We start from the raw sequence: 17,602 nt of genomic DNA on the forward strand, positions 1-17,602 counted from the left end.
CCAAACAACATAGAGCAGAAAGGACTGAATTAAAAGTGACGGGTGACCATTTATAATAATAATAATAATAATAATAAAATAATAATAATAATATTTTTTTTTGCATACACAAAATCAGTCTATATTTATCTTATAAAGGCATAAATATTAGGATTATTGTGTTCTGTGTGCATACACTTTGTGTGTTGTACACTAACACTAAACTGTGTTCAATCTCCTATGTATGGCCTTAGCCTACTGTTCACCCAAAGAGGGCTCTCTCCGACCGAGGACATAGCCCTCGGTGCCAGTGCCCAAGCAGGGAAAGGTGGGACTTAAGGAGAGAGATATGCAGAGACATATAGAGAATGAGATTCAGAGAGAAAGAGGGAGAGAGACAGAGAGGGAGAGGCACAGTGAGAGGAGGAGAAGGGGTTATGACAGCCAGAGGCGCTGTCTCCCCTTTCTCTGCGTTACCCCCCAAAACCATGAGACAAAACTATCCATGACGACTGCTACTCCCTTTATCTCGTCTTCCCCAACTGGATGTGCTATTCCCACTCACACAGTCAAATGACATTAGAATACTCTGAATGCACCTGTCATCGAATATGGTAACAGAGGGGGACCAAGTGCAAACAGTGGTCAAATGTTTTGTTGCTGTGCAGGATCAGTGGCAACAGCACATCTCCACAGTAAGAACGGTCAACACATCACAGCATTACAACACCTGATATTCTCTTCATATTATGAATAATAATCACAACAGCAGCAACACACAGATATTAATTCCAAAATATGCACTTACTTGATTAATCATACCACTACAGCCGTGTTTAATCACTAAAAGCACAGCACTACCATCAAAAATAAAACATTTTAAATTATTTTCATCTTAACAGACAAAGAATTGTATTATGTCTCACATCCAAATCACAAGTTCAAAATTTAGTCTATTTTTATAACTACATGTGTAATGGTTTAAAACTGTTACCTGATGTCACAAAGATCTATTAACCAAGTGCAAACAAATTAACACAAATTCTAATTAAATTAATTAGAATAATTAGATGAGTGAAATATTTGCATGAGATTATTTTTCATTTATTCTGAACACTCATTTACTATTTTTGCATTTTCCCTTCAGTTATAGTAAATAACCTACCTGCAACCAAATAGTTTTGATTCATAGAAATCTTAAAAATATTTTTTTGAAAAAAAAAAAAAGAAGGAAAATCTAGCCTTGATAAACAAAACGTCAACAAAAAAGAAGAAATAACTCTGACCACAAATAATGTCTTCTAAATAAAAATGTCCCATTTCCACTTATTTTTATTTAAAAAACGCTGCCTGTGGTTAAAGCATCACTTTAACATGAACACAATACTACCTCTCACAGTCAGGGATGAGCTTGAGATACTATAGTTAGCCACACCAAACACGTATTTGAAACACAATACACAGAAATTAAGCCAATGACATTCCTATACCTTTGTCAGGAGCTGTTATAATTAAACATAAATATGACAAAGAGACAAGACAGGAAAACCAGACAGGTGAGATGACAGTAAACATTTCTGCTGTCTTTGTTTTGTAACAGAAGACGGAGAGAAGGAGGAGGAGGAAGAGGAGAGGAGTGTTACTGTCAGACAGGGAAAGAAGGGAGATGATTCGAGTTTTGGCACAGCAGCCTACCTGTCCTATAGGCTACACTATAACACCCTCCGGTTTCTAATCACTGGGATGTTAACACACAATAATTACTGTTGCAGACACTGAAATTTACTATAGTAAAGAAATATATGGCAATACAAAAAAAGAAAAGAGGAAGGAGATTTTTTTTAAAAAAACATTCAGCATGAATCCCTGTTTCCCCTCTCTCTCCTTCTGCTAATCTCTTTCCGTCTGCTCCTCTCCAGTCTGAAAGGTAGGGATCTGTTTATCTGACCTCTTCCCCTGATTCCTCCTCGATGGCCCATGGCTATCTGACCCCTCCACCCAGCCCCCTCAGCACTCCTACCCTGAGCCCCCCCACCCCCATCACCATCACCATCACTCCCCCTCTTTTTTTTTTTCTTTTTTTTTTCTTTTGCCTCTCTCTCACTGCCTGACAGCCTGGACGTTTTATATTAATTTTATTAAACCTGTTACCAGTCTATTTTTGTTTCTCCCATCCTAAACTAAAGCCAAAGTCTTAATCCTGCAGATGCTGACAACCACAAGTGCTTTGTGTGGCTCCCAAAACACACCAACAACTACCATCACCCTTTTCTCCCACTTGCCAGACCCACTCTCTCCTCATCATCCCTGGGCTGTTTGTGAGGGGGTTTCCTCTCTTTCTTTTTTATCTCTGCATTCACTCCATGACCCCTGTTCCCCCTGTTTCTTGCTGTCTGACCTACCCCCCCCCCCCCCCCCCCACAACACACACACACACACACACACACACACACACAGCTTTTCATCCCCCCTTTCTGTTTCCCCCAACGGTACACATATCCTATCCTTGCCTCTGCTCGCTCGCAAAACCTCCCCCCCCTCTTTCTTTTCCCGTCTCTGTGTCGCGTAAAAATATCCACGACTGACTTGTAATTCCTGCTGCTTTTTCTGACTTCTATGCAGCTCCAATCCGTCCGAAAAGTAGTCGCTGTTTTATCATATTTATGGGCACTTTCGGCTTGTAGTCTTTACACCTAAACGTCAAGATAACAGCCGCATCTCCGTTTTCTTTTCTTTTTTTCTTCCTTTCTTTTTTTGCTGATCAGATTAATTTTTGGTGAGATTAGTAACAATGAAGTTACAGGCAGAAATAAAGCAGATTTTTGAAAAAAAAAAGGCCCATTCAGCTTAGACTGACTGCCTTATTTGCAAGCCTCGTTTGTGTTTTCCTCCGAGAGTACAGCTTATTCTATTTTGGGGTATGTGGAAGAGATCTTGTTTAGTTTAACTTCAAAATATCCTACAAATGTGAACTGGCTAAGTGGTTACTAAACGCATGCAGTGACCTATAGGTTTCGACTGGACCATACTTTAGTTTCCGGCAATAACTTTGGTATGATTATGTCTGCTTAAGGTCAGACTAATAGGGCAATGTTTTGTTTTCATTCCGGTCAGCATTTCTCGGGGAAAAATGTTCTCTTGAGCGTCTGATACGGTGGCCAAGTAGTTCGAGGCAGCAGATGCAGCCTATCTATGTCTTCCCCTCAACCACATGTCTGTTCTCTGACACGCAGCTCACACTCTCAGGCTGTCCGTGTACAAGGTCCTGCTGATCCGCTCTTGTCATGAAGGAGACCCGGGGATCCGTTTTTCTCAACACACCACATTCACATAACACACTCACACACACACATACACACTACGCTCGCAAACACAAACCCCTCATGCACGCACGCACACATACACACTCACTCACTCTCTCACACACACACACACACACACACACACACACACACACTCACACACCTCGATCGATTTGCATGTGACTTCGTCAGGGAATGAGCGAGAATCGACCTAAAAACAACGCTTCAAAGAGGCAAACGTCCATGAAAAATAAAAAAGAAAAGATGGACAAAGTGGGGTAAAGAGGAAAGTGTAGCTAGAGGAACTAAGGCAGGGCGGAGGGATTGCACATTTCAGAGAGAGACGTATTGGAGAAGAACAAAAATGTGTTTATCCAGAGGAGGATTTTATAACCATACGACGGTGCTGAAAACCCCTGGATGTCGCAAGTGTCAAATCTGTCAAAATTAGAAAGCGAGAGATGTTCCCTTTCGCCGGACGCACACGGACCCACAGGCTGGACTTGGAGCTCCTTTTCTGGGCTGCGCTCATGTGGAGCTGCCGCTGCCCTTCGTCCGCTCAACACAGCCCCTTTCTTATTGCCTCTGTGCCTCAAAACACGTTTCTCGACAACCATAAGCCCTCCATACCTTTTCCCGATCCCACCGAAATGCACATATTTGTTTTAAAACCGTGTTTTTCTACGATCAACTGCTTGGGAGAGGATCGCTGTCTTGCCCATTTCTTATCTTCCATTCATGAGGAGGAGAGAGGACGAACGCTGATGTAAACACAGGTAACGATACGAATGAAAAAAAAGATCGAGAATAAACCCAACTACTTGCATGAAATGAACTTGTGATCGCCAGCAAATGTCTCACAATGTAAGAATAGCCAGCTCCGCTACACGTAAACTAGGAACAGATAGGGAAAGAGGTTGAGATAAGTCTACAGCGAAAAGAACAGGATCGTGGAAACACAGAGAGGAAAAGAGACAAACGCAAAGTTGAAACTTACAATTTCTCGCTGCCGCTTTGTGATCCTCGCTTTTTAATCCAGTATTGAGATGATTTAGCTAAAGATCCCATCAAGGCAGTCCCCTTTTGGTCAGTTTGCGCTTAGGGTGGCAAAAGAAAGATCATTGTTGTTGCGGAGTGTAAAAAAACGAAGTAGGTACTATTAGTTGTTAAAGGCAATATAAAAATAATTTGGATGCAAAGCAGGCGATGAGTCTTGTGTTAGAGGGAGCGAGGAAGAGGTGAAAGTGAGATCTGATGATTGAAAAGAAAAAACTCTTTGGATCTTTATTCCTGCTAATTAGTTTCCTGCAAAAAATGGCTGTGATTAATTCAGTGCGCATGTGCTTCATTACACAGGCACGAAGGGAAGGGCTAATTAGCCGCCTTCTGGATCAATAAGATTCAGCAAAGGAGAGAGCTCGGGAGAGAGAGGGAGGGAGGGAGGGAGAAAGAGGAGGGAGGGAGGGATGGATAGATACAAGTAGAAAAAAAGGAAAGTAATGATCAGGAATTGAAAATATGGAATTAAGAACAGCGGAAAGTAAGAGTTTGATTAGACGGAAGACTGTGAAAGTTAATACTGAAGCAGGCAGCCGCAGCAGGCAAAGCCCGACGCTACAGGCGCAGCTTCTCCTCCGCTCTTTTTTTTCACTTTTTCAAACGTTTTTGTCCCGGTTTTTTGCTTTTTAAAATGAAAGATAAGCGCATACTGTGGCCACTAAAAGTACATAAGCGACCATGCTTTATTTTATTCTGTCTCTTCCAGCCGTAAGTCTGTCATTTTTAGTCGTGTGAAAGCTGCACGCAGGGCTGTGTTTCTATACTTAGTTGATAGTCTACGTTTGAACAACTTATTGAAATACATAACTGAGTTTGGACGGCGGAGGTGGCTAAAACGGAAACATGCTATTCTTCATCATAGCCCACGTGTAATTATGCAAATCAGTGTCGTGTTTGTCAACAGCTAAAACAAACACTTTTCCAAAAATTAACGCACGTTTAAAGCGATTTCTACATGTATGCACAACTGTGGGCTACTGTAACTGCATCGCATAGGCTGCCACGGTGTAGCCTGCTATTGCAATCTGACAATGAACAGAGCTTCTCGTAAGCACAGTGGCACCTGAATATTATCAGAGTTAACAATGTAGTTGTATTGGTAAATATTTATTTTAAGCATTAAGAGAAATGTCACTTGCTCAGACACAGAAGCTGATATTAAATAGTCCTGATGCGGAGCTTCAAAAAAATTTTTAACTTTGATAAACTTTACGTGATATCCCAGTGTATTTTTATGTTTAGACTGAATAAAAATATGAATTTACCGATGATAGGTTTAATGATAAGAGAAGACTAAAGACTACTTCAACGACACTTGGAGCAATAGATGCTCCGCAACTCATACATAAGTGTGTATGCACAGATTAATTTGAATAAAGCTATAAAATTCAAACACATAACTAATTTTGAAAAAAAAAGTGAAATTCAGCTTTATAAAATATGACATGGATGGAAGGAAGACGGAAAAGATGTGAAAGACGTGTCGTTTTTACAGTTCCTGTCAGCTCAAAATATTAGTCCAAGGTAAAATTCAGTTTAACACTTTATAACACTATTGTAATATAAGAGAAACTAAATGTTTTTTAATGATGTGAGGACATGCATAGCACAAATCTTTAAATATTTTTCCAGTGAAATTGGGAAACTCAAGAGAGCTGCTTTGTGTTACTGCATTATGCAAAGCAAGTTCAGCTCTTTTTTTCTAATATAAATACTTGTTGAAGCCTCACTGTATTCAAATACGGGTGTGACAATTTATTTAATGTTTACAATGTGTGCAGCGGGTGTTAAGAAAATAGAAATAGCTTTATAGTTGTTACTCTGCTCACCAATGAAGCACTTGTAAGTGTAGCTGTAGCAGGGGTGATGGGGAAACAGGTTATCGTGACATCTATTACGAAACTAGAGGGAACACGTTGTCTATACGTGTAGATTCTCTTAAATAATAATAACACTATAAATGTATGACAGGGTAACAAACCTGTATCAAGGCTTTTGGTCAACTCCGGCCTGTTTGCTTTCAATTTGCTATAGTGTGATAGTTATTCTGATATTGTGACAAGAAGCCCAGATGGTCAGTGTCTCATCTCAGCTTGATATGTTTCGTGATTAGGAATTTCTAAATGCCTTTATGATCAATACCAACTATTTGTTGAGTTTCTCTCGTTTGTTTTTCTTAATAATCTTTCCGTAAGGCACTTTGCCTCTGTAACTGATGTCCTCTCCTTTCCTCCGAATGAAAAGACTGTATTGCAAAAATCGACCTTTGAGTCTCTCAGTGCTCTTTGTTATGATAATTTTATTGTTGATTCTCTGAGGAAATGGACAATCCCTCACTCTCAGTATGCACACTTTCTGTGCAAACAGCTCCATATAGAGTCCTGGTCCACTGAATACAAGTAGCAGCTTTCACTGATCACATAACGTGCCATGTTTATTGAAACAATACGGATTTGATAGTGTGCGCCTATAGCCTGTAGTGAATTCCGATACAGAGTTAATAGTTCAATGCTACATGTACTCGAATCCAAACATTGTCCAAACATGCTATATAACCTAAAGTAGCCATAATACAGTCCTGTATAAGAGACGAACCATAACTGGGTTAATAAAAACGACCAGAGATTTTTTTTTTCCAGACGTGTGTTGGATAGAAATGCCTGGCACAGATAAATCTAGTGTCTGTTTTTATTTTCTCAGATTGCACACAACTGATATCTTAAGCAGCCTTTCATGATGTTGTAGTAGTGAAGATGGCTGATCAAATATATGGGCTGTATTTTATATTTTCCAGAGGCCTTTGACTTAAAGGTTAGAGAGGTTATGGAACCCCGATGGGACGCGGCGTTTCTACAGATCCAATAGCATATATCCCTTTGAAGAGCCTATACGAAAAATCAAAATTCTTATATTGTAGCCTATATGACCAAGACCCAACTCACCCTCTTCAACCCCCTCCCCCCCTCCCCCCTCTCTCTCTCTCTAACTCTCTCTCTCTCTCTCTTCCTTCCTCTCTCTCTCTCTCTCTCTCTCTCTCTCCCAGCTGCTAAAATATATGGTGTGCTGTAACACGGCATTTCCTCAGCACTTTCCTTCCATAAGCCGAGGCAGGCGCTCATACCTGTTTTTAAGCAGTGTAGCATGTGCTGTATAGCATGCCTCTCTCCAAAAAAAAAAAAAAAAAGAAAAAAAAAACTGCATCGTCCCCGTCGAACAGCTCAGATTTTTGCAGTGTGAGAGGCAGACTGCAGGAATCTCGAGGATTTGCGACGTGTCTGCTCTCACGGGAAGAAGAGATTGTAAAAATGAATAGGTTGAAAATAGCGTGCGAGTGGAGTTAAAGGGGCTACTAGATAATAAAAGAGTCTGGTGTAATTTGAGGCTTGTAGGAGGCAGCTTTGAGCCAGTCAGTCGCCTAAAGCCTAACAATGCAAACTTCAGTTTACAAATTTATGCAAAGGCCTGATTGACATTACTCCATCAGTGGCCATATTGAGTATAGTGTAGGCTATATCAAAAGACTAGCAGCCAGACGGAGGCCTTGATGCTTTTAGGGCCTATGCATCACTGAAAAGGGAAAAAAAGGGGGAACTGACAGGGTCTGAAGCTTTTGTGTTACCAGCATTCAATTGCGCCTCTCTGTGGGAAGGATAACTGTCCACGTGCCAGCCTCAATAGGCATACATCGATGAGTGGCATTGCAAATTCAACACAACCTGTGGCTATGACAGCCCGTGGATATGAAAAAGAAAGGCAGAGTAGCTTAAAATGCGAAATGCTCCGTAGATGTGGGGCACATGAAAGCGCTTGACCATCACCAGAACTGAAGGAACAAAACAGTGTATTCAAACAGAGGGCAAAGCCCCATAATAGTTTCCAACGTGCTTCAACCGTTGTTCGGTGATGGGGATTTAGCAGACCCATGTGCACTACCCAACTTTTTGAAATATTTATTTGAATGTATTGAAATTAAATTAAATCTAAATTTATGTTATTTATTTATGTAGGCAGTTAATATGTGTGTGCGCGCGCATGTGTGCACGCGTGTGCACGCATGCACACGCAATCCCAGACAAAGCACAAAGGGAAACAGAGGAAATGAGCAGGGGTGAACGTATTTAAAGATAAAAGCTGCTATCGAGAAAAGTCATATAACTTTATAAAGAGATAACAACCATTATATTCCGAAGGATTTGGGGATTTAAGATGCTCATAGGCTGCAATATTAACAAGGAGGGTGTCAGTCATATGTTCAGGCTATTGTAAACAGAGATGAAAAGGGCATCAGACATTCTTTAGGAAATAGTCTGAGTGAGATTATGCTATGAAAATATTTCTAAATAAAAAGCTGGTGTAGGTGGAGTGGATGCTCAAAGTGAGACACTAAACAAAAAGAAAATAATAATAAAAACGCTGGACTGATTTTTATAATGAAAATGTTATTTTACTTTGGTGATGAGGTTAATAAAAAGACCCTACAGATGGTGACATGCAGCGATTGTAGGTTGGAATCTCCACTCAGTGACAGTCTCAGGGTTGTAGCCCAACTTTCCTATGGAGGGCAAACCCTTCCTAGCTCACTTTAGTCCGGGGTTTTGTATATGAAAGAGAGATGATCCACACTGAAAAACCCTTTGACGTGACTTTAGTTAATAGAACAGCATCATCAAAGTCATTTTTATAAAGGCAGAACTTGTTGGGGAAAAAACAAGCTTCATTTTAATTTTAAGAAAATATTTTTATACTTATATTCATATTTGTCTTTTCATGATCATCGACTGGATGAAACCGTTGGGTCTGCGCTGTTTAACACTACATCACAGCACATATGAGAGGCTGGTGTCCGGCTCTCCATGTGTCTAGGGTGGATAGGGCAGCGCAGCCAGGTGCAATGGGAGCGCCCTCTTATGTTCAGCCTGACCACTGGGATCAAGCAGCGCATCAACTCTTTACAGGAGCCAAGCGCCTGCGGACCAGCTGGTCTTTGCAAAAGCGCACCTTTGCCTTTCTCTCTAACATTATATATTAGACTGCTTCCCGTGTAAATGATGTAAATCCACATGGTCGGCTTATTGCGTGGTCAAAAGTAAGATAGAGCCTCCACGGCGGAAATCACAAACATTTCACATATAGATTTCACCAAAAAACCGTCTGTTAATAACATAGCACACTGCCCGAAAGTGACATAATTTTTAAACAGCCACTAAACAAGAAGCAAAAGCCCAACACAGATCAAACTTGAACTTGTCCTAATTAGCGGAGCATCCTGCAGAAATCAGCACAGTTCACACACAAATCTACATTATTACACTAAAAGTTTGTGTGTATTTAATTAAAAATGAACTTTTTTGTTGTCGTCATAATTTGTCTGTGACTAGGAGCTGCATGTTTTACACTCTGGATGATTTCCATTAAAGCATATGTTCCTGCTGGACAGGGAATACATCGTTTTGCAAACCTTTACTTAAATGCATTTTATTTCTTCGACTATATTTTCTAAAGGAGTATTTGCAAATATACCGGTATTATATCCTTCTGTGGCCTCTTCGTTTCTCTTCTTTTTTTATCCCTGTGTCATGTTTGGCACACGGAGAATGTTCTTGAAGTGGATACAACTCAGTGTGGTGATTTTGTGTGTGTGTGTGTGTGTGTGTGTATGTGTGTGTGTGTGTGTGTGTGTGTGTGTGTGTGTGTGTGTAGCCTTCTGTATGAAAATCAAGTGCAATGTTTGCTATTGTAATTGTTGTTATTTTACTTGTCTGTATTACAGCATGTATTATATCAGATCACTTAGGCTATTCATCATTCAACTGGTTTTAACTTAATCAGAGATGCAGAAATGTTTCCCCACAGTGGAAATCTGCCCTAATGATTTACATGACTTAAACGTGTACTGTTCATATTGGTGGGTATTTTTATTTAAACGTTTTTAAAATGCTATCATGTTAAACGCATTTGTGTTGAATGAGTTTTTTTTGTTTGTGTGTTTGTTTGTTTGTTATCTATTGTTCCAGATGTTCTGTTTGTATCATTATGGGAATGTTTTGCCTACTGTTTTTCCACCTACTTGATGTTATGACTGTCTGTTTGTAGCTAGTATGTTTTTTATTTATTTTGTTGGTATTTTATTTTTGTTTGTTGATCTAAATAAATGGAATAAAATATTTATATTAAAATGCTCCTGGACAAAAATTCGATGTGGCATCTGCCGTTTGTTTTTACATCTTTTTAACATTGCAACATGATATTCAAATATTTCTATTCAAAATAGTTGCATATATGTTGATGTTAGATCGTTTGCAAACCACCAACACGGGGGCAAACCTGACATCATATTTTCTGAATGCAGCTGGAGGTGAAAGAACAGGAGCCGTTTCCTGCTGCTGGTGTTGTGATTTTAGAGTTTGGAGCGGCCGTCTGGTCAGTCTGCCTCATTTACATGAGAAACAAGAAGGCATATCAATCCCTCTCTCTCCCATCAATGCACTCGTCCTGCCTGTACTACCGTATTAATGACCCTATGCATAATTCAAAAACAGTTTTGACGATTGCATTTTAGAAAAATTGTCGTGTTAATACATAATCATTCCATATTTGAAGACTGTCAATATTTGAAAAATGTCGTAAAACATCCAAAATTCTCCGATGTTTTGCTGATTTTACTTGATTGCCAAGATTATTTCATCCTGACCACTGCGATTAAATCGAGTCAAAGGACACACACACACACACACACACACACACACACACACACACACACACACACACACACACACACACACACGCACACATACACACACACGCATTCACACACGCACACGCACAAATTCCCCCAAAATCAGCGAGCATGACTCTTTCTCTCTCATTCTCCCTGTCTCTGCTCCTTCCTTCCTCTGTGTGTGTTTGTGTGAATGTAGGCTGGGGTGTGTGTGTAGCCTATGTTTTTTTGTTGTTGTTTTTGATTATTTTTTTTTTAGGGCGAGGGATCCGCATCATATTTTAAAACAAGATTGAGAATGAGACAAATTGAGAAATACAGACGTTTACTTATTCTCATTCTTATTATTATTATTATTATTATCACATAAATTGAGAGGCAGCCTACAAATGTAAAACACACACACACAACAACAACAACAACAACAACAACAACAACAACAACAACAACAACAACAAATATGAGCCTGCCGAGCCTCAGTCGAGCTTCATCACACCTCACCACCTTCAAGTCCATGATACATTTTTGAAAGAAAATCATTGTCAAGGAGGTTTTTTTTTTCGGACTAGTCCCTGATATTCTGATTAGCTGTGTGATCATTTAAAACGCCTGAGAATGTAATTAAAATATTTGTTTATTTATGTTTTTTCTCGTACGATTGAAAGTTGATGCTTTAACAGTTTGCCTGCTGGTAGCCGTCAGATCTCAATTCTTTACAAGTGTTCCCAGATATAAATTCCAAGCTCACGAGCAACAGAAACACCTACAATCAAATGCGCAAGAACACAAAATAAACAGAGATAAAAACAAAACATAAAGGCAAGGCTTACAGAGTATCAAGTCTGTAATTTCAACAGGGTATTACAATTTATCAGCGTTTCACACCAAATTGCCCACTAAATATGTCATTTCTAATACACCCTTAACTGAAGATCAATTTGTAAAGAAAAGAAGAGGCACAGACCAGTCCTTCTGATAATGCATATTTCAAGTCGGGGATATAGTGAATAATGGAGAAATCCTGAGAGCTGCTGTCACAGACTCTGGGTGAGAGACAGGCGGGACTCGTGGGGTTTTACGCGCTTTGGAGAGGCTCACTGAAACAGAGGGATCCCAAATCAGAGCCATATGACCACTCCAGGCAACAGAAACACTAGCTGGTGGTAAACCGACCCAAACAGAAGGGAGGAGAGTCACGGATCCCTACATCGCCAAACCTATTAAAATACCACTTCGTGCTCGCTGCATTTGAACGTCAATATAATAAATTTAAAGAGAGTAATTTTCCTTGATGTCAGGAAGAGCCCCCCCACCCCACCACACCAAACAACACGACGAGATGAAAGATGACAGGTGGCAGCGACACACAAGGCAAATGCAGATCTAGGGGTCAAATCCAAACCCTGCGTCACACACAGCCTCTGGATGCACAGCATCATCTATCTACAGTGGGCTCTATGGCCTCGGTCAAACAAGACAGCAATGATCTCAAGTTTGTCTTCTGATAATTCATAAAGTAAAAAATAACACAGAACATAGTTAAATCCAGAAAATGCAAACTAATCATCAAGAGAGGGCTCTTAAACATTTCCTACAGAGTTTGAACAGTATATAGCAGCTAAGTCCATAAGGCTATATGCTATTCAGTGTTTGACAGTGACATTCACCCAGTTATTACACACATTCAGGCACGCAGTGGGCTGCTAGTCAAACAAGTGTGAGAAGTGAACACAGACACGGGTGGGATCTTGCAGAATTTTCCATGCATGGCAATCAACAACTCACTCATATCACACTATTCCACACAAGGCCCTGCCGATGCAGAGACAGTGTCTATTTAAGAAAACAAGCTCATCTGAAGCCTCATGTGATCAAACCTCCAGAGCTGTGAAGCCCTCACTCCCCTGGATCAAAAGCCACCTGGAGTAATGTTAGATAGTCAAAGCAACTGAGGCAGAATCATGGACGCTTAACCCCTATCAGTGCTCCTAAACTTTGCCTCTGTGGCAGGTGATCCCACCCATATTTGCTGTGGGTGGTGAGTTAGGGTAGGGGTCATGGAGCATTGCCTGTCCATCAATTGGTTTGGCCCCAGTGCTCTAAATACCCCAGTGGAGGTGAGCCCCCCATAGCCTCAAGTGTTCCTGGAGCCAATAAAACCAAGTGATTAGTGGAGCTGTTTCTTTTTTTAGGTGTTAGCTTGTTAAGGGAGTTAATAGTGAAGGTGTTTACTTTTGCAGGACAGACACACTACAGGAGGGGTGGGCTAAGACCTTACACGATGAGGTCTGCCCCAGTCTGCACCATCTACCAATGCGCTCTTCACCTGCGTCATGTTACTACTGTATGCGTGAATACGTAAGGTGCCTCATAAACTCAGTCCGTTAATAGAAAACACATTATCTGTCAATTTCACGATCTGAGCTTTAAATGCTACCATGCCAGCCGTCAGAGGCCTGGCATATTAGGCACAGGGAAGACGCTCAGGAGTGACACCTGTATCCTTGCTACCTGCACACCCAGCTCACATGGCCTGCTTTCCTGCCAAGATCACCTTTGTGTTATGAATTTCAGCGCATGTAACAATCGGCTTCATTCCTGTGGCAGAAACACTACCCTTCACCTATTTCAAGCACATACTATACTTTGTGTTTCGCTCAATCAGTAGTCTGGCTGTCTGTCTATTGTGTATGAGACACAGGAGGTTTGGTTCTATAGAGAGTGACTCGTGTCTATGGTCCTATCTTAACCGTGTTAACACTCACACAGGCATTCACATGTGTGTGACTGCTGTCATTTTAGAAGAAATTAGGATCTGTGTATTAGCACTTCCATTTCTGTAAGATATGTGATTATTAATTTGTAGTGTTGTGCATCTCTACAACTCAGCAGCATGTCTGAATGTATCTAATCCAGTTAAACAAGTTGTTTTTCTTCTTATAGGGGCAAAAAGATATCAACATGAAAAATTGTCTTTGAATTTCCAAAAGGTCATACCCTCCCTGTGGTCAAATGACAGACAGTGATGTGATATTCTCTTCCATAGCTTAGAGGATAAAATGTGTGCATTGGATCACAGACATTCAATTCATGGCAGCTTGTAAATTAATCTGGAGTCATCAAATTAGTCTTTTGCTCTTCTGGAACTTGAATTACAATTGAAATTTGCAATGATTTTATACATAACTATTTTTCAGGCCTATTTTGCCACGACAGAACTGTTTTAAATACCCCACTGTGTCCAGATTTTAAACAATAGTCGTAGATCTTTCTAATAGGTAGCTGGTGGATTGAGGCTTCCTCAAGTCCAAATAATAACACACAGCAGATTTCTGCATAATGTGATTTTATTTTTCAAAAATAACTTGTATTCTGAAAGGGAACACAGATTGTTTTGTCACTATGAAATGCTTAATTTAAATGTATTGCAGCTCTATGTTTTTCCTTTCTTTTTGGTGTCTGAAGAGTTTCATTTGAGACTGTAAACTAAACAGACAATCGGCATTATCCAAACTACAATGTATAAACTTCAGGTTTTGGTTCTTTTTTTTACATGAATGTATTGCATTTTCTGGCTGGTATTTGTACATTAAAATGGATAAAAAAAATTTTAAATCTATTTTTTCTCTATTGAATTCAAAAAGATATCTTGATGACGAGTAAAAACAACGACTACACTTTTAATTGAAAACTAAACCATCATTTGCTGTGATTAGTAATATGATAAACATGTTTTCTCCCATTAACTGCGGTGGCAGCGTCAGATTTACTGTGAGTGTTTGAATACACATCCATTTAAAAGTACATATTGCAGTACATTATTGCCAGAATCCACTGTATTTCTCTTAAAGCCACAACACAACTGCCTGAGCCACACACCGACAAAGTGGAGCTGAGATACATTGGCAATGCTTGTGCATTTTGAACGTTCACATGAGATATAAAGCATGTAACAAGAATGATAACCTGTGTTTGGTCTATTTTTTGATCTTATGTTTTTGAATATGTGCAAATACATTTCCTGAGGAAGAAAAGAGGGGAGAGAAAGAGGAAACTGGGTTTAACGTATTCTGTTTAGAATTGTAAATGTATTGCATAGGCCCTGCCGTCCAATTACATATATCTTTCATGTATGAAATCATGCATGTCTTTCTGTCTTAAAGGGGGGAGGGGTGGCACAAAGGGAGCAACCCTGACTGCAGCAGAACAGTGTGCAGCCCACATGAAAAATAACGTCTAGTGTCGGAGCCCTGGAGCCCTGGGCAAGGAGTGCAGCTCCATCAGCACACAGGCCAGGGAGGGGAGCTGCTATCCCCCAGACTGGAGCCCTCTCTACTCCTGACTCCTGCTGTATTATCGTTGTCCTATTGTGAGGCAGATGACCCTTTGGGTCCTAAATCAGACTTTATAGAAACTACATTTCAGATCACGTCCTTAATTAGCTCCACAACAATAAATATAGTTGCATGTGCTTTCAAGTGCTTTCCTCGTACTAAAAATAATCTTTAAAGATGCAGGAGAATGAAAAAATATGGTATTTATTTATTTTCTCTTTCTTCATTCTAATTTTCAAAACAAAGACTTGCTGCTGGGTACCAAATTTCGGTGACCCAAATTTTGTCAAATTACTTTGAACTTTTCCAAACAAATCTCTTTAGATCCTTAACGACATGACTCATCTCACTCAGTATGTCATGCTGCTTTTAGTGTCATCTTTTCTTACAGTATATTAGCTTAATTGCATAAAAACTTTTTATTTTTAATTAGGCCTATTTTCAGAGCAAAAAGTAGAGAGAGGAAATGCATTGCCACGTAGGTAACAAAGCCTAATCTCTATATCCTTATATCAGGCTCTATTTGATTCCATGTTATTGCCTGAGAAAAAATAAAATCATACAGATTCCCTTATCAAGCAGAATAATTTAATATAGTCCAGATAACCTGGGATCAGGTCTTAATCACTGACTGAAAATCTGTTGTCAGTCTTCTGCAAAACAACTGGGAAACCGAATCTTAATAAAAATACAAGAGTGAAGCTGAGCAAAATCAATTTCAGAGTCACTCTGAATGGAAATACTCATTTCACAACCATGTGCTATGAAGCCCAAAAATGCATGTATGCATCAGAAATGTGCCACCATTCAAATGCATACTGTATATCTATTCTTATACGAACCAGACACACACATACAAAACATAACATACACCCGTCGGTAAACACACACACAAATAGCGATGACATTTTATCAGCTAGAAAATCCCTTTTGTCCCCTTAGCAAACTAAAAAACACCCACGTCTTGGAAGATTCACACATCCCATTACTGACAACATTACTGATAACTGTAATAGAAAGCGTACAGTACAGTGTGTACTGTAAATGTGTCATTGTGTGAAACTAAATAAAATGTATCTCCTATCCATGTGTTTTCACATTTACATATGTTGATCTGCAGGTTTATGTGTATGCACAGCATGCATTTGCAAGTTCACAGAGTGTGACACATACAATAGCTAATGAGAACATGCATGTGTGTATATGAGAGTGTGATCCACCTGGTCACGCACACGCCAAGTCACGTTTCATGTGCATTTGCTCTAGTCCTGGCTGGTCATTGGCTGAATCTGCAAGGGACAAGTGAAGAACCCACGGCGAGCGTCTATCAACCAAACAACCTCAACATATTCAGATCCTCTAATCCGAGAGGAACAAACAGGTGAGCAGAGCATGAAAGCAGAGAGTTTATCTGTCAGCCTTTTCCTTTACACCAACTCTGAAGGCGAGCTAACCGTGTGGGGGGACACAGACTGGGGACAAGTTAGCTTCAAAGCCCTGAAGAAGTTAAAGGGCTTAGGGCTTGGACAGCAGGAGCAAGGGGGACTTCACAGCCTTACCTGATGGGGTTTTTGGTCTGAGTTGCCACCACGCGGAAGCCTCTCTGACTGCGTTTTCTTTTCAAGTGTCTGTTTGAAGTCAGCAGGCAGAAAGGTCACGCCCTCTTGGTCACAGCAGGTTCGTCGAAGCAATGGTGGATGGCCAGCGGCTATTGCTAATGTTCAGACTTTCGTCTCTTTCTTTGTATACACAAAAAATAATAAAGGAGAATGTAAAGCTATTGATCCGGTGCCTGGGCACCTTAAGAAGTTTTGGTGATACACTCCTAGAATTCCAGGTATTTCCAGGGTTTTCCAAAGCTATATGGTTTGGGATTTAGGGACTCCCGGGTCACAAGAGGAACAAATCAGGATGACACCATCACCTGGAACGAGAAACAAAGAAATAAAAAAACAGAGTCAGAAACACATTTTGAACACAGATGAAAATTATGACAGCAGAGAAAGAGTTCCATTGCAGTCCTGTCAGAGCACCCACGGTTTCTGTACCTCATCCCTAAAATCTGAGCACATAATAAATGTCTTTCAGGAGAAACAAACCAGAGCAGCATGACTTCCATCAAGACTTCAAAATTAATCATCTGCTTTTAGAGCCAACAAAATTAATCTATAATTATTTGTATGATACTACTGCAGGACAGCCTCTTATGA

The 17,602-nt window shown here is 40.1% G+C and overlaps 1 protein-coding gene across 1 annotated transcript in view; it reads right to left on the reverse strand.

Moving 5' to 3' along the window:
- Nucleotides 1–4,373, reverse strand: part of zfhx3 (zinc finger homeobox 3) — a 135,834-nt gene extending 131,461 nt beyond the window's left edge. Inside the window, exon 1 of the mRNA XM_022743576.1 lies at nucleotides 4,279–4,373. The gene's annotated coding sequence lies outside the window, so the exon portion shown is untranslated. The remainder of the gene's footprint in view (nucleotides 1–4,278) is intronic.
- Between the last annotated feature and the right edge of the window lie 13,229 nt (nucleotides 4,374–17,602).

The sequence above is a fragment of the Seriola dumerili genome, unplaced genomic scaffold (genome assembly GCF_002260705.1).
Source record: "Seriola dumerili isolate Sdu_G_001 unplaced genomic scaffold, Sdu_1.0 BDQW01000003.1, whole genome shotgun sequence".
NCBI classification, from domain to species: Eukaryota; Metazoa; Chordata; class Actinopteri; order Carangiformes; family Carangidae; genus Seriola; species Seriola dumerili.